The sequence below is a fragment of the Dipteris shenzhenensis genome, chromosome 27, assembly GCF_047967505.1.
Source record: "Dipteris shenzhenensis isolate YYH24624 ecotype China chromosome 27, Dip_SZ_1.0, whole genome shotgun sequence".
NCBI classification, from domain to species: domain Eukaryota; kingdom Viridiplantae; phylum Streptophyta; class Polypodiopsida; order Gleicheniales; family Dipteridaceae; genus Dipteris; species Dipteris shenzhenensis.
In genome coordinates this window covers 14,695,826-14,714,332 of record NC_141622.1, presented here as the reverse complement: position 1 = coordinate 14,714,332, position 18,507 = coordinate 14,695,826, and the positions used below count along the sequence as shown (strand labels likewise).

Sequence of the window (18,507 nt, the reverse complement as noted above, 5' to 3'; positions counted from 1 at the left end):
GAAAATTGAGTTGTACAAATTACCTCTTGCTCAGATGAGGATCTCAGTAACGGCTGGATGTAATCTTTTGGGCTCTCAACGATATTTTGGCTCACTGGATGTAATGTTTTGGTCTCTAAGGCATTTCTATAATCTCTTTTTGTTCAATTTGAGGCTCTCAGTATGCATTGTTGTTAACTTTTATATTTGTATTTGAATGGTTATGGCTACTACCTGTAATCTTTTGTTTAAGGCCCTCAACAATTTCCGAGTTTTTATAAATGTAAGATCCTCTATTCAATTTTTGCTCGGTATAAGTTGATAATTTTTATAGAACCTGTTATTGGACCTAAATGTACATTGTAATATCTTTTACTCAATTGTCACTCGATAAATTATACTTTTTCCATCATTTATATTTACTGCAACAAGGACTAAAATACCAGGAAAGAAGGACTACAATTTCCTTGGTTTATGACCAAGATAGTGCCAAAATAAATTTGACCCCACCATTGTGGAGAGAAAAATACAATTAAACTTAAAAAAAATGCAATTGATGATATGTCCCTTGAGGGGTCCCCTTTGGAGGCAAGGGCCATATCAACATGCCATTTCTGTCCAGTGGCATCTTGGATATTGTATAATGCACGTAGATATGGCCCTTGCCCCTAAAGGAGACCCCTCAAGGGCCATATTGTCAATTGCATTTTGCTTGGTTGCACAACAGAATGCATTTTCCTTGGTACAAAAATATATAACTCCAAGAACCAGCGTGGTGGCTTTCATAGATTTCCTCATGTAATACATAAAAATAGGTAGTGGAGCTATATTTCCAAGAACTAGCATGGTGGTCTTTTCAAGACAACCTTGAATTCTAGGCGATGACAGGTGGTTACTATGCTGAGGCTATGCTCAGAATCATAGATTACATCTCATTATTATGCCAAAAGCCAGCACGGTGGTCTCTCTAAGCCAACCTATGATTTGCATGGGTTGTGGGCAAAGAAGCGGCAAAAGGTTGCATGATGATAGGTGGTCAGACCAGAGACTGTGCTGTGATGGTGTTCAAAATGATAGGTTGCATCTAATTATTATGACAAGAACCAGCGCGGTGGTCTCTCCAAGCCAACTTTCAATTTTAATGATCTGCATGGGTGCATGCCAAGTGATAAGTGGCAAAGCTACAACAAAAGGTTGCACGATGATAAGTGATTAGGTGGCATAGGCGAGAGAATTCAAGGTGTGAAGCAGTGTAGAGATGCCATGTGTCGAGCTATGCAGTGTTCAGAACAAATAGATTGCATCTCATTATTATGCCAGTGTGCCTTCATGACATCGGGAAAATTTCTAGTGAGAGCGTGGCTCCATGCAAAATTCAAATATTCACCCAAAAGTGCATCGCATTGAGGCCCCAAAATGGCCCCAAAAATAGTTTCACGATTGGCTACACCTAGGTTAATGTTGAACCAAGCCTTGGCTCCAACCAAGGATTGCATTCATGTTTTCACATTTACATTAATGGATTATTAACGTTCATTAATTATGATTTAAAGTACTGCGAAAACAATGTGATCACATTGTTTACCAGAAAAAATAATCGAGAAACCGGATAAAACTACGGTTAGTAGTATTCATATAAATGGAGGTTATATGTAAATTACTGATGGTAGTATAACTAATATTGGTGTTTTATATACCAGGCTATTATAACTGGTAGTAATACTATTATACCTGGTAGTAATACTAGGCTATTATTGGTAATGTTTCTCATATTACTGCCGGTAATATCTTAAGTATTGGTGGTATTGTGGGTTGCAGATTCACTGTTTTTTGTGCAACTCGGCAATATATATTGGTGGAAAGGCTCGTCATTCAATCCAATTGTGGTTCATATCCCGATAAACCATTTGGTAAGTTGGGAAAGAATGTGAACCATGATTTGGATATGAATAGTGGTAAGGCTTAGGGGAGGGTGAATCAACATTCATTATACTTGTGGGTGTGGTTCACTACTACTCTGCTTCCTTGCATTTTGGGGAAATTGTAGACCACGAACATGAGGTCTAGTGGAAGGGAGTGTTTTGTTGTGTATTCTTGAGGGTGGTCTATATGCCAACTCCTTGCATTTTGGGAAATTGTGGACCATGATAATGAGTGCCAATGAATGCGATTGTTAGTGAGGAGTATTAAGCTAAGGCACGGAGAGAAGGGGGAGATGAGATGTCAATGATTTGAGCAAAAAAAGGGCACATGTTATGACTATGAGTGCATAATAAAAAATGCTCGAAATAGAATTGCTCATCCACAATCTTCAAGACCACAGTTGTGACTAGGCGAATTGTGGGTGCATTGAGTCATGCCTATGCCAGTATTCATATGCTTGATAATGTTCTTGGGGTTGAAGAAGGAGTTGCAAAAGAGGATCTCAATGCCAAAATGGGCACTACCCCAATGCTTGATCCACCTTGTGAGGTTATTGTTCAAGATACGGGGAGAGGATTTATGCGGGTGTCACAATCCTCTCAAAGAGATATGCCATGTACACAGGGGGGAAAACATAAGTCACATGGTCCAAAATGGGACTTTGTCATTAATGTTTATGACTACATTGAGTGGAAATGCAAGTATTGTGGAATACAAAAATCAGGGGGAGCACCTTGCATAGGGGGTCACTTGCTTAGTGACTCAAGCAAGAGCATTCAGTGTTGTGCAGGCCTAGGAGCTACTACAATAGCTCACACCTTAATGAAGAAGTTTCAATCTTTTGGAAAAATTTGAAGAAGATCAATTTGGTAAAGTCAAGGTGTAAGTGGAGTAGAGTCTGTAAGCACACACGTTGACGAAAGTACAAGTGTTGCAGGTTCCCATGCTAGAACTCCTTGTGTGGACACTAGCATGCAAGGCAGATCTCCACCTATGGCTCATGAAGCTAGATCAACACAACTGCGGCTCCTAACTTTAGGCAACCCTAGAGGGGTTCACTCACAAATATGTAAACATAGCACATGGGTTCAACATAAGGTATTTTTAAACTCTCCTTTTTTCACATTTTTTACAGTCACAAGGGTACCATTTAAAGGGAGTATTCACAGATTGAATAAAAAAAGAGTGTTTTATTCATGAAAAATTCACAGATAAGGGAATTTTGAATTAGGCCTTGAACACACATGATATAGAGGATTTACATATAGTGAACCCCTCAAGAGGCAACCCACGATAGTTGAGAGCATCTGGATTCAAGATTTGGAGAATGTACAATATGTACTTGGTAGATCAATCTTGCAGTTAGGATACCCACTGAGTATGGCCATCGATAGCAATGATACACGAGCTGCATGTAATTGCATTGCTAACTAATTTCTTTCTTTGCTTGCTTGATTTTCCAATCACTTCAACTAATTATCGCTCGCTTTTTTGGAGCTCTTTTGGGCTTGCTCACTTTTCTCGCTTGCTCTATTGACTGCCTCTTGCTAACTATGGATGGCTAACTATGGACCGACGAGCTTTAAGCCACCTTCAAACCACACATTGCATACAACATTGTTAGAAAGGGGATATGCAGAAGAGAAAGATCACATAAATCGTAGCATAACATCGGATGCACAATTGTCTCAAACAGGTAGACAAGCATGAAATGCCATGCTTTATTGAATGTGATGGTTATATCATCGCATGGGGAGTCCTTCCACACATCAATTGATTCCTCACATGTAAAGAAGTCGGGGACATATATAGCTAGTGTATTATCAAAGGTTATAAGAGAATTAGGCCCTAAAAAGGTTGTACAAGTTGTCATATAATGACAAGAGTTGTAAAAAGGCAGGTAGAATATTACAAAGGGAGTATACCAATCTATATGCATCTACATGTTGTACGCATACTTTAAATCTTGCACTGAAAGATTGGTATAAACAAGTGCCATGGTTCAAAGAGATTGTTTGTGAGGCTTGAGACATCGTGAAGTTAATGCGATCAAAGCAACAATCTCTTTATCTCGTGATGGTTCTACCGTGTTGCAATTGCCAACAACCACAAGATTTGCTATGTACTTCTACACTTTGCAATACTTGGTGAAGAATAGGAGTTTTCTTATAGAGACATTTCATTGTATGCATTTGATCGATGGATGTCAGAGTTGACCAATAGGGCAACAAAGGAGAAAATGCATGACCTGAAAGAAACATTGGGATCCCCTACATTATGGAAACTGTTTTAGGATGCTTCTAATGTTATTAAAAACACCTATTTCATTAATTTTGGACTTTTTGTGTTGTTTTTGGATGAAGCCCAAAAATCCTTCCCAAATGAAAACTTTACTTTGTGAAAATATCCTTCCCAAATCAAAATTTTACTTTCTGAAAATATTCTTCCCAAATCAAAAGTTCACTTTGTGGCACTATCATATTCACATAAAAATATCGTTTTTTCAATCTATACTTTTGCACCAACATGCAAGAATTTGAAATAATCCTATATTAGAAATTCTAGCTATATCTAAGTTATTTGTTAATTTAATTATTTTTAATATTTTTCCTTGACGTGATAAATTTATAAATCCATGAAAGGAGACTTAAATATTTCATGAAAATAAGATTGTCACTCGCAATATGCACAAAATTTTTAAAACTTTTAATAAATAGAAAAAAGACATGATGCCATAAGACCCAAGTTTTGTATTGAACCAAAGAGGTATAATAGCAATTATAGATATTATTATATGATTACATTGAGAGACGTTGCTCTCAGCTAGAGTCTTTATATCCAAAATAATATAGGTTGAACATATGTTTACAATTTAAATTGTTGCTCTTAAAGAGCCTCAATTCGTGCCATCTGCATAATTTGACTCCTCATTGTCTTATTGCTCAATGTCATGACAGTCCCTTGCCAGGTGCCATCTGCATAATTTGACTCCCACTTGTCTTGCCAAGCCTTGCCCCTTGGGTGCATTGACTCCCCATTGTCTTATTGCTCAATGCAATAGTCCCTTGCCAGGTGCCATCTGCATTAACTCCCTATTGTCTTGCCAAGCCTTGACCCTTGGGTGACATCCAGTGCAAAATACAGGTGCCATCTGCATTAACTCCCACAAGTTATCTTGCCAAGCCTTGCCCCTTGGGTGCATTGACTCCCCATTGTCTTATTGCTCAATGTGATAGTCCCTTGCTAGGTGCCATCTGCATTAACTCCCTATTGTCTTGGCAAGCCTTGACCCTTGGGTGACATCCGGTGCATATTTTGACTCTCATTTGACATAGGAGGTGATGACTCTGATTATAATTGTCTTGGATTGGCTTCTTGCCTAGTACCCAAATAAAATCCTTCAATGGACTTCAATACAAAGCTTTAATCATGGACATTCTTCATTTGCACTGTCTCCTTCTACTTCCTTCATGACGAGCATCCTTAAAAATTCGTGTATATGCAAAATAGTTTGCTGTGGTATTTTTATTTTTCCTTCTACCTCATATCCCATGTGCTTCTTTGATTTCTTTGCCCTTGAATGCCAAGACACTATGATTGTCTCCGTCAAAACTTGAGAGACCGCTTCATCATTTGGGACCCACTCCTTCATTATACAATTAGTATACAATGTGTTGTTATCCATATTCTCCTTCCTGCCCTTTGGCTCATACCATACCGCTGTAAATGTTGTAGCTCTCCCTTGGTCATCTCTTTGCACATCAACTACTTTTGCAACCCAAAACTTCACATTCTCATATTCATCATCCGATGGCTGAACCACAACAAAACCATCGACCTCTATATCTACTTGTGGCATAAACTCTCTCTTCTTCGGTCCATAATATGGATGTGGGAGTAATGATACAAATTCATTTTCAAAGACTGGAGCTGGGCGCAAATCGTTATGAACATTTGGCCAAAACATATTGCATTCTTCCTTGACATCCTTTGAGCATCGCATTCTCTCAAGGTCCTTTATTAAATTTCGTGTCTTGTTAATTATAGTGGTAGTGTGTTCTCTCCAAGTAGGCTTCGAATCAGGATATCTCCGGAGCATTTCCTCTTTGTATGTAATAAATGCTTTTAATCCTTCTATTTCACAGTTAGACCTCTCATTGAATTCTTGTATAGGAGCCCATGTTGGATACCTTTCCTTACTGGGAATTGAAGTTAAGAGACTGTAAGGTTCTTCAGGTTCCCATTTTGTATCATGAGAATACTGTTGCCATTGCATTACGGGTTTTTCATCTTTAAAAAAAAAACGAAAGTAGTGTGGATTGCTATGACCTATCAATGCATCACCACCCGTTTGTATTAAAGGTAGAATGAAGCTCTTCCAATCATACATTCTTTTGAGCCTCTCACATACTATACTTTCCTTATAACCACCAACTTGCCTGCCACATCTTCTTACCAAGTCATCTATTGTCTCCACATCCTTGCATTTAAGCTCCCTTGAGACTGTGCTAAAAACCTGATCGATATCCTCATGTGTATGCCCAACATACAAAAATCCACATTCGACCTCATTGAAGATTCGATGAGCAACTAGCATGGAGCAGAATGCAAACATGAGTACATTCTTATTTTCTCGCCAGCAATTATCAGCTTGTATTCTCAAAGTCGGTGGTAGGCGACCTTATTCTGCATGTACATTGCGAATTGCCTTCATTATAGATGTTACAACTTGATTGCTATCATGTAGATGCAAGGAATCAATCCATATATCTGCAAAGAACTTAATTCCGTGCACTAACACTCCACATAGATGTGTCTTTAGAAAGTGCTTTCCTTGTAATTTAGGTGGAGTGGCAACAAAATGAGGCAATGTTGTTGTATTCTGATCCATGCCATCTACAATAAGGCACATGTAGTCATCGGGATGCGAAATAGCTTGCTCCTTCCAAAATGCATATTTTTGTCTGGAATGTCGAATAAGGTCATGATGAGATTTTCGGTTTTTTTTGTATAATTCCCTTTGATTTGGACATGTTGCACTCTCAATCGCTCACTTTAAATCATCACAGACATTGCACTTTTTCATTTTTTGCCTCCTTGGGATTTTAACATATCCAAAGTTCTTCTTCCAAAGAGTATACAAAGTATGAGAAGCAGCTACGGCATCCCCTCTTTGCCTTTGCTTTTCTGCAATAGAGTCAAATACTTCGAGCTTTGTCAAGCCCATTGGAAGGTGCATTTCAGTGATCGCATCACCGTTAGGGAGTTCGGTAGATATATGGGGTTGAGGAACAACATTTTCATGTATGAAGTCTTGCAAAATTGCTGCTGCCTTGACAGTTGAGATTCTTGATTTGGACCTTCCTCTATTACCGTGAATGCTAAATTTGTTGCCGCCCTTTGCCTTGGTGACTAAATCCCAATATGTACCATGGGATAATCCAGTAATATTGCGATATGCCTTATTGTAAATCCTTTTTCCATTTACGAGAGGTTTTACCTTTTGTCTTGAACTTAGCCTTTTATCGCCATACTGAAGAAAGCAAGAGAGACTTGTGAGAAGGTATTCATTTCTTTCGCTTCCTCTTCTTTGCCACACGTGTCCTCTACATTCCTTGATGTCTACAAGATCAATGAAGCGCATACATCTTCGCTTGCAACATAGATATCCCAATGCATCTAACATGTTCTCCTCCTTCATTACTCTCTTCCTCTTTGGTTGCTTTTGTGGATCTGCTTGATTCATTTTCTCTTCATGCATATGTATGACCGTTTTCGTTCCTCGTGCATGTTGTTATCTGTATTTATGCACTTCTTCTCCTCACATTTGTTTGTAACCAAGCATCCATGATTGGTCGTTGCATCCTTGTCCATGTCACAATCAAAGTTAAATATTGAATAATCCTCTGTTGATCTCATCCTCGTTTTTAACATATTCTTAGGACCATTCAATGAATTCAATATTCTACGAGAGTATTGAGAACCTTGAAACTCTTCCACTCCTGAGAGAACATCACTCATTGGGACATCTTGCATTGCTTTCACAAATCCACAAGCTTGATTGACACTAGGTTTGTTAATATGCATGAACTCATCCACACTTGACAAGACATCGCTATTGAAACCTTTTCCCTTCTCACTGTGCAAGAATTCATCCACCCCAGATAAGGCTTCGCTTCTAAAATCATTTTGTTTCTCGGAACCAATGAACTCATCCACTCCAGATAAGATGTCACTTCTATAATTGAGTATATTGAAATCATCCACATTTGAAGTGATAGAGCCTGGCACATGGGCACACTTTTTAGGTCCTTTGATATTGTAGTATACCATGTCTTTATCATTGAAAACCACGTGCCTCTTTCTCATGTTTAAAAATTGCATGCTCCATCTCATATTCTTGCCTACCTCATAGTAGGGATCACATAAGGATGTTATGTTATCAACCATACCATCATCAGTGACTTTTAGAATTCTCATCTGTGCAAATGACCATTGCTCCACTTGTTCAAATCCCAATACTTCACCTTCTGCTACAGTCTTATTTGCAAATGATCTCATTTGTAAAATGTCCCCTATAGTAAAATCCAAGGTGGTGCACTTTGTATTCTTGATAATGTCTGTTGCATAAGTCTCATCTTTGTCCCATGCTATAAATGATTTGTTGGATGTATTGTAGAGCATAACATCTCCAAGTGTTTCCATATCTCCACATTTATACTTTAGCTCAACATGTGCACTAAGAATCTTTGATACAGTAACTGCCACCTTATCTTCGCCAAGTCTTCGAAAGTGGCAAACTGAATTGGGATCACTATCATGGATTGTAGCAAATGTAACTACTTCTCTTTTGCTACATAAAATCACATCCATCCCTGGAACAAAATCTATAGCCATCTCCTTTGTGAGAGTCCTTCACAAGTAAGCTGCAGTAGCAACAATTACATAAATATTAGTCTCTTTTTAATAATCTACTCATTTATTATAATTTTTAATTAGTACTTAAATTATTGGTGGGAGAAGTTATCCGATCAAGTACTCATCAGATGGACATGCCAAGTTATCCTTTGCATGGTCGATCGAGCATTAAATACTATTTTTGCTCTAGTGTCATGCACATCCGTAAAAAAACACGAGCCTACTAGGTATGTTATCCAATCAAGCACTTATGGCATGGGTGTGCCACTTTGCATGTAAGTCAATTCCACCTAGTTGAAGGTGTGTGCAAAGTATTGTGCCCATCGGATATGCTTTGCATTGTCGATCAAGCATAAAACTCCGTTTTTGCCTTAGTGTCATGCACAACCATGAAAAAACATGGTCCTAAGTGTGTTAATCAAACAAGTACTTATTGGATGGGGGCTCCACTTTTCACGCAAGTCCGTTTCAACTAGGTTGAGATGCGTGCAAAGTATTGTCACCATCGAATATGCTCTGCATGGTCGATTACGCATTATACAACGTTCTTCCCGTAGTGATATGCACATCTGCAAAAAAACACGCCCTTAGGTATATTATCTGACCAAGTACTTATCGAATGGGTGTGCCTCTTTGACCAACTTCAATACCACCTAAGTTAAGGCATAGGAAAAGTATTGTTCCCATTGGATATGCTTTGCATGGTCGATTGAGCATTAAATACTATTTTTGCTTTAGTGTCATGCACATCCGTAAAAAAAACACGCTGCTAGGTGTGTTATCTGATCAAGTACTTATGCAATGGGAATGCCACTTTGCATGTAAGTCAATTCCACCTGGTTGAAGGTGTATGTAAAGTATTGTGCCCATCGGATATGCTTTGCATTGTGGATCAAGCATAAAACACCGTTTTTGCCTTAGTGTCATGCACAATCATATAAAAACACAGCCCTAGGTGTGTTATTCAAACAAGTACTTATCAGATGGGGGCTCCACTTTGCATGCAAGTCCATTTCAACCACGTTGAGGTGCGTACAAAGTATTGTCACCATCAGATATGCTTTGCATGGTCGATCACGCCTTATACACCATTTTTTCCTGAGTGATATGCACATCCGTAAAAAAACACGCCCTTAGGTGTGTTATCTGACCAAGTACTTATTGGATGGGTGTGCCTCTTTGAGAACATTCCAATACCACCTAGGTTGAGGCATACGAAAAGTGTTGTGCCCATCGGATATCCTTTTCATGATCGATCGAGAAATAAATACTATTTTTGCTCTAGTGTCATGCACATCTGTAAAAAAACACGCTACTAGGTATGTTATCCGATCAAGCACTTATGGGATGGAGTGCCACTTTGCATGTAAGTAAATTCCACCTAGTTGAAGGTGTGTGCAAAGTATTGTGCCCATCAGATATGCTTTGCATTGTCGATCAAGCATAAAACAACGTTTTTGCCTTAGTGTCATGCACAACCATAAAAAAACACGGTCCTAGGTGTGTTAATCAAACAAGTACTTATCGGATGGGGGCTCCACTTTGCATGCAAGTCCGTTTCAACCACAAAAAGTGTTGTGCCCATCGAATATCCTTTGCATGGTCGATCGAGCATTAAATACTATTTTTGCTCTAGTGTCATGTACATCTGTAAAAAAACACGCTGCTAGGTATGTTATCTGATCAAGCACTTATGGGATGGTCATGCCACTTTGCATATAAGTCAATTCCACCTAGTTGAAGGTGTGTGCAAAGTATTGTTCCCATCGGATATGCTTTGCATTGTCGATCAAGCATAAAACACCGTTTTTGCCTTAGTGTCATGCACAACCATGAAAAAACACGGTCCTACGTGTGTTATTCAAACAAGTACTTATCGGATGGGGGCTCCACTTTGCACGCAAGTCCATTTCAACTACGTTCAGGTGCATGCAAAGTATTGTCACCATCGGATATGCTTTGCATGGTCGATCACGCCTTATACACCATTTTTTCTCTAGTGATATGCACATCCGCAAAAAAACACACCCTTAGGTGTGTTATCTGATCAAGCACTTATCGGATGGGTGTGCCTCTTTGAGAACATTTCAATACCACCTAGGTTGAGGTGTATGAAAAGTGTTGTCCCCATCGGATATCCTTTGCATGATCGCTCGAGCAATAAATACTATTTTTGCTCTAGTGTCATGCCCATCTATAAAAAAACACGGTGCTAGGTATGTTATCCGATCAAGCACTTATGGGATGGGAGTGCCACTTTGCATGTAAGTCAATTCCATCTAGTTGAAGGTGTGTGAAAAGTATTGTGCCCATCAGATATGCTTTGCATTGTCGATCAAGCATAAAACACCGTTTTTGCCTTAGTGTCATGCACAACCATGAAAAAACACGGTCCTAAGTGTGTTAATCAAACAAGTACTTATCGGATGGGGGCTCTAGTTTTCACGCAAATCCTTTTCAACTAGCTTGAGATGCGTGCAAAGTATTGTCACCATCGGATATGCTCTGCATGGTCGATTACACATTATACAACGTTTTTCCCGTAGTGATATGCACATCCGCAAAAAAACATGCCCTTAGGTATGTTATCTGACCAAGTACTTATCGGATGGGTGTGCCTCTCTGAGAAAATTTCAATACCACCTACTTGAAGTTGTAGGAAAAGTATTGTGCCCATCGGATATGCTTTGCATGGTCGATCGAGCATTAAATACCATTTTTGCCTTAGTGTCATGCACATCCATAAAAAAACACGCTGCTAGGTGTGTTATCCAATCAAGTAGTTATGCGATGGGAATGCCACTTTGCATGTAAGTCAATTCCACCTAGTTGAAGGTGTGTGCAACGTATTGTGCCCATCGGATATGCTTTGCATTGTCGATCAAGCATAAAACACCGCTTTTGCCTTTGTGTCATGCACAACCATATAAAAACACGGCTGTAGGTGTGTTATTCAAATAAGTACTTATCGGATGGGGGCTCCACTTTGTACGCAAGTCCGTTTCAACTACGTTGAGCTGCGTGAAAAGTATTGTCACCATCGGATATGCTTTGCATGGTCGATCACGCATTATACACCATTTTTTCCCTAGTGATATGGACATCCGCAAAAAAACACGCCATTAGGTGTGTTATCTGACCAAGTACTTATCGGATGGGTGTGCCTCATTGAGAACATATAAATATCACCTAGGTTGAGGTGTACGAAAAGTGTTGTGCCCATCGAATATCCTTTGCATGGTCGATCGAGCATTAAATGCTATTTTTGCTCTAGTGTCATGCACATCCATGAAAAAACACGCTGCTAGGTATGTTATCCAATCAAGCACTTATGGGATGGGCGTGCCGCTTTGCATGTAAGTCAATTCCTTCTAGTTGAAGGTGTGTGCAAAGTATTGTGCCCATCGGATATGCTTTGCATTGTCGATCAAGCATAAAACACCGTTTTTGCCTTAGTGTCATGCACAACCATGAAAAAACACGGCCCTAGGTGTGTTATTCAAACAAGTACTTATCGGATGGGGGCTCCACTTTGCATGCAAGTCTGTTTCATCTACGTTGAGGTGTGTGCAAAGTATTGTCACCATCGGATATGATTTGCTAGGTGTGTGATCTGACCAAGTACTTATCAGATCGGTGTGCCTCTTTGAGAACATTTCAATACCACCTAGGTTGCGGTGTAGGAAAAGTATTGTGCCCATCGGATATCCTTTGCATGGTCGATCGAGCATTAAATACTATTTTTGCTCTAGTGTCATGCACATCCGTAAAAAAAACACGCTCCTAGGTATGTTATCCGATCAAGCACTTATGGCATGGGTGTGCCACTTTGCATGTAAGTCAATTCTACCTAGTTGAAGGTGTGTGCAAAGTATTGTGCCCATCGGATATGCTTTGCATTGTGGATCAAGCATAAAACACCGTTTTTGCCTTAGTGTCATGCAACACCATGAAAAAACACGGTCCTAAGTGTGTTAATCAAACAAGTACTTATCGGATGGGGGTTCTAGTTTGCATACAAGTCCGTTTCAACTAGCTTGAGATGCGTGCAAAGTATTGTCACCATCGGATATGCTCTACATGGTAGATTACGCAATATACAACGTTTTTCCCGTAGTGATATGCACATCCGCAAAAAAACATGCCCTTAGGTATGTTATCTAACCAAGTACTTATCGGATGGGTGTGCCTCTTTCAGAACATTTCAATACCACCTAGGTTAAGGTATAGGAAAAGTATTGTGCCCATCGGATATGCTTTGCATGGTCGATCGAGCATTAAATACCATTTTTGCCTTAGTGTCATGCACATCCATTAAAAAACACACTGCTAGGTATGTTATTCGATCAAGCACTTATGCGATGGGAATGCCACTTTGCATGTAAGTCAATTCCACCTAGTTGAAGGTGTGTGCAAAGTATTGTGCCCATCGGATATGCTTTGCATTGTCGATCAAGCATAAAACACCGTTTTTGCCTTAGTGTCATGCACAACCATATAAAAACACGGTCCTAGGGGGGAGGGGAGGGAGAGGCGGGGTCGGGGTCGAGGGGGGGAGGGGGGAAGGGGGGCGGGGGGGAAGGGGGGGGGCTGGGGCAGCCTCCTTGGAGGGGGGGAAGGGGAAGGGGGGGGAGCGGTCGCCACCCCCCCTGGAGGAGGGGAAGGGGGCGGGGCGGGAAAGGGGGGAGGGGGGGAAGGGGGGCGGGGCAGGAAGGGGGGAGGGGGGGGTTGGCACCCCCCTGGAGGGGGGGAAGGGGGGCGGGGCGGGAAGAGGGGGGGGCTGGCGGGGGGGGGAAGGGGGGAGGGGGGGGCTAGCGCCCCCCTCCAGGGGGAAGGGGGGCGAGGGGGAAGGGGGGATGGGGGGGTGGAGGGGGAAGGGGGGCTGGCGGGGGGGGGGGGGAGGGGGCGGGGGGGGGGGCTGGCGGGGGGAAGGGGGGAGGGGGGGGTTGGCGGCCATAGCCGCCAGCCCTGGGGAAGAGGGAAAGGGGGTGGGACGGGGGCGGGGGGGAAAGGGGGGAGGGGGGGGTTGGCGGCCGCGGCCGCTAGCCCTGGGGAAGGGGGGAAGGGGGGGTGGAGGGGGAAGGGGGTGGGATCGGGGGGGGTGGCGGCCACGGCCGCCAGCCCTGTGGAGGGGGGGAAGGGGGGAAGAGGGGTGGGGGGCTGGCGGAGGTGGGAGGGGGGGGGAGAGGGGGAAGGGGGCGAGGGGTTGGCGGGAGGGGGGGAAGGGGTGAGGGGGGGAAGGGGGGGCGGGGGGATGGCGGAGGGGGGAAAGGGGGGGGTGGCGCCCCCCTCCAGGGGGAAGGGGGGCGGGGGGGATGTGGTGGTTCAGGGGGAAGGGGGTGGGAGGGAGGGGGGGGGGGAAGGGGGGAGGGGGGGGAAGGGAGGGAGGGAGGGGGGGGGGAAGGGGGGAGGCGGGGGGGAAGGGGGGAGGGGGGTGGGAAGGGAGGGAGGGAGGGGGGGGGGAAGGGGGGCTGGTGGGGGGGGGGGGAAGGGGGGAGGGGGGGTCTGGCGGCCGCGGCCGCCAGCCCCGTGGAGGGGGGGGTTGGCGCCCCCCTCCAGGGGGAAGGGGGGTGGGGGGAAGGGGGCGGGGGCTGGCGGCCGCGGCCGCCGCCTTGCCTATGATATCATAATCCTCCTCTCCTTCCCTGAAGACCTCTTCAAATTCGATCCATGTGGAGGGCTTCGGTTGGAGTTTCTTCCATCACAGTAAAGCCTTCCCTGATAAATACCCTAGTGCAAGTTGCATCTTCCTCTCACTAGGATAAGGGTGAAACTGAAAGTGTACTTGCCACTTGTGCAACCAAGTGTCAACCACCTACTGGATTGTTAATCTCCGGGATAGGGATCTGGTGTAATACTCTGACCCAACAGTGAAGCCAAAGCATCCACATGCGTGAGCGTTTGAATAGTGTTGGTCAAAAGCATGATAGAAGCCTGAATCGCTTGGAGTTCTGTGTCAACCTTGCTTGATTCGCATCAACCAACTCAAACTTCACATCGAGAGTTGTGGTGAATTCACTGAAGATAGTCTTTGTGATCAAATCATCGTAGAGGCCCCTCTGTGGTAATCCATATCTTGATCACCCTCTTGAAGTCTGGGTTCAACTGAATCAGCCATAACCAGAACTGGATTTGCTAAAGAGAGTAGTCTAGAGAAGAGAAGCAAAGCCTATCCTCCTATTTTTGAGGGGATGGTGCTTTTCTTAACCTCCAAGCCCCCCAATATAGCTCGGCCAAGATCGCAACCCTACCCAACCCATAGCACACCTCTCCTCACTCTCCTTCGTGCCCTCTCGTCTTCCAGGCAACTAGTCCTGTGCACGGGGTCTCTTGGTTTTCGCCTCACCCCTGTGCTTACCTAGCAGCTCCTCTTGCACCTCTCCTTTGACCCTAAGATCTCACCGTTCCATCCTAACTACACCTTCTCTCTCTCTCTCTCTCTCTCTCTCTCTCTCTCTCTTAACATCTAGCAACGAATTCACCTCTTCTCGCTCTCTCACCTTCCTTCTATCCCACTCTCAGCAACCAACAACCTTATCTGATGAACCAACGAGCACTTGCAGGGCATCACCATGAATTTCGAATTTGAGACATACTTGGAGGGAATCTTGTCCAATTTCACTCGTAATCAAGATTGATATCTCAGGAGTTGGCTCTAATACCAAAAACTGACACGACCCTAGCACGCCTGAAACCTTTGACCTACAAGCAAACACAAGAACAGACCAAACGTGAGGAATCTGAGTAGGCTGCTCACCACCCAACCATGACACCTACGAGATGTGATCCTGAATTAGGAGATGTCCCCGCCGAGCCATGAAGTGAGCTACTGGCAAGAACTCCCAACCAGATACTGACCAGCCTGGTGTCCCATACCACCAAGTGGTGCCTAGTAGCCTTGGATCTGCTGTTGGGCCTTGGGCTACGCTAAGATGCAAGCGCACATCCGTGACTCAATCCAGGATCAGACCTAGCACTGAGAACCCTAACAAGTTCGTACCCTTGCCACTCAACCCGAGAATCAAGCCTACCTAGCACTAAGACTCCCCAGGCTACCTGAGCTAGTCTTGTGTACCCTAGTACAGATACCAATCCGTGCACATGACACACAAACCAAGGACACAGCAGGGGGTTGAGGGCCTCTAACAGCTACACACAACCAAGGGGGGAGCAAAGGCTTTGCGACCAAGAGCAATAGCACGCTAAAAGAGAAGGTGACGTCCTTGGTGTTACTTAGCATAAGAAATAGCCGTCTCACATGTTCATGAATATGCTTTCTTGTCTTGGCCAAGATTGTGCGAGTTTATGGAACACTCACTCCCCATGACCCTCAATCAAGTTTGCTCTAATACCACCGCTTAACTACTAGTCAATTGCTGTCAATCTAAACTTGCAAGACAACCCACAACACACTTAGGGCCTGCAAGAGAGATCACTTCCCAGTCAATGATAGCAAAATCTGAGAGCTTATAGGTGTTCTTAGCCACACCCCTCGATTAACCCTAAGTCCAACCGTATGCCCTGATTTGGCAACTTTGCCAACATGGGTGTGACAGCGTTGGCCTTTCACACCAAGGATCTTACAGACAATCTTTGACCATTGGATTAACCAACTATAGCTCACATAAATTGGGTAAGGTTATAAACAAAACCCACACATAAATTTGTATTTGCTTACGAACTTGAGTTGATGTTAAATACCCCATTGTCTTTCTCAAGGTCATTGTCAATTGATCTATCTGAGGGCCTATTTACATTGGTACTGGAAATGCAACAGGATGGCCCAAGAATAACTTCGACATCTAAAAAGATGACTGGAGCTGGTGGAAAGACCTGCCAGCTGGCCACCAATCCTCTGCTCAGCTGGTCGCATTATGGACCTGTTTGTTCAAGGAGTGGCCTCTATGTACAAAAGGATGGTTGGCTGTGAATGAGGAATGCCATCCCTTTTACTACATGCTCCAACTTATAAGTAGCCCCTAGCTGCCACACAACTGTCCATTGAATCTGTGTATGAGGCACAACATACTATTAAAAAATTCACATCAAGTCTGGCATTATTTTCCTAATTTACTGCATCAAAGAAACCCTTTTAAATAAGGAGTATTACCTATTGTCTTTCCTTTGCCCTGGGAGGCTGCAAAATGAAGTGGACAGAAAGACATGGTTAAATGTTTGAATGTGTTTTTATATTGAGCTTCATAAAGCAAGTTAAAAGCACCAAATTTTAGAATCTCTATTTTTTCTGTTTAGAGTACATGTGCTTCAGTAGGCTTTAGCAGAAATGGTGGGTTTTCCATTTATGGTCCGGTCTTCCCAGACGAAATCTCTGCAAAGCATAGTCATGATAGAAAGGGTATAGTCTCAATGGCAAATGCAGGACGAAATACCAACTCTTCCCAGTTCTTTCTAATCTTTAAGCGTGTATGGTTTCAAAGTTGATATCTAAGACCCTTATTGAGTACTCATACACAAATCAGTCTGCACTTCATAATAATACTTGTATATGATTGGCATTAATGCAGCTGTATGTGTAGAGTGTACTTGAGTAATATTCATTGTACATATTGGTGGGGTGGGGGGGTGGGATGGGACACTTGTTACCTGCCTAAATGCAAATCTATATATACCCTGTATATGTACGTGCCCTTGTTTGGAGAGCATGCACTGCAGATGCATAATCATGCACATGCACACGAACACATGCGCACGGGCACACATTGTTATGTTTTGTCTCATGTATGGGGAAGCTTGTGTTAGGTGTTCATCCGAGGCTTTGTTTGAGTAAAAGATTTTTATCAAAGAATTAGTAATAGAATGAGCAAATTTGGCTCCTTTCGAAAATGTTTGGAGCCCTGGCTCTTTGCTACAAAAATAAGACTATGCTTTTCCCAATTTGACAGAGAGTCCTCACCTGGATGGAAAGCACACGTTGTTTGGAAAAGTTCAAGACGATTCACTTCCAGTTTTGGAAAAAATACAGCATGTGATGCTTAAAAACTTCAAACGAGTTTTACCAGTAAAACTATAAGTTTCAATTTCTTTGTATGAGTCTCTGCTTTTCAACCTTTGAAAATCTCAATGCACCAAGTGTTTATTAATATATGCAGGTATGTAGCTGAGGTGACAAATGATCCACGGGAAGGACAAGAACGACCCTATGGTGCTTCTATTCCACCAAAGCCTCTTATGACATCAAATACATGTGCTTGTAGAATCCAATAGCTGGAAGAGAGCACTGAGGGTTGACCATCTCACTTCTGTAGACATATTTAGCACACTGTAATGCTTGGGGAATGTTCATGAATGCAATCTGTTGTGAACCAACACTATTAAACAATCACAAGAATAGTTGTATCAAATGGTTTCCTTGTCACAAGCAGCAAAATAAAGTGTCAAGCTAAATAAATATGCCGAATGAGGGCATTCCATTGTAGAAGTAGTGTTAGGACTAGGAAATATAAAAATTTCCCAATCTTATTTCTCCTCTCTTTCCAAAGTACCTTTGCAAGTGCTGTTAGAAATGAAATGCATTTTGGTGTAAAATTTTTTTATAAACCTGTATCTATCAAAAACATTATTCCTTTTATGTCTTCTATAGCTGGTTGAGAATGTTTAACAAAGGATAGGCTAATTGGGATGCTTTAATAGATTCCCTAATCAACTTCGAATCCTTTTAACTCACAG

The 18,507-nt window shown here is 42.6% G+C and overlaps 1 pseudogene across 1 annotated transcript in view; it reads left to right on the top strand.

Moving 5' to 3' along the window:
* LOC147883908 (peptidyl-prolyl cis-trans isomerase ppi1-like) overlaps positions 1-18,052 on the top strand; it is a 76,863-nt pseudogene extending 58,811 nt beyond the window's left edge. Inside the window, exons 6-10 of the transcript XR_015543722.1 lie at positions 868-878; positions 15,682-15,746; positions 17,100-17,242; positions 17,724-17,865; positions 17,931-18,052. The product of XR_015543722.1 is annotated as a peptidyl-prolyl cis-trans isomerase ppi1-like (transcript). The remainder of the gene's footprint in view (positions 1-867; positions 879-15,681; positions 15,747-17,099; positions 17,243-17,723; positions 17,866-17,930) is intronic.
* The last annotated feature ends 455 nt before the right edge of the window (positions 18,053-18,507 follow it).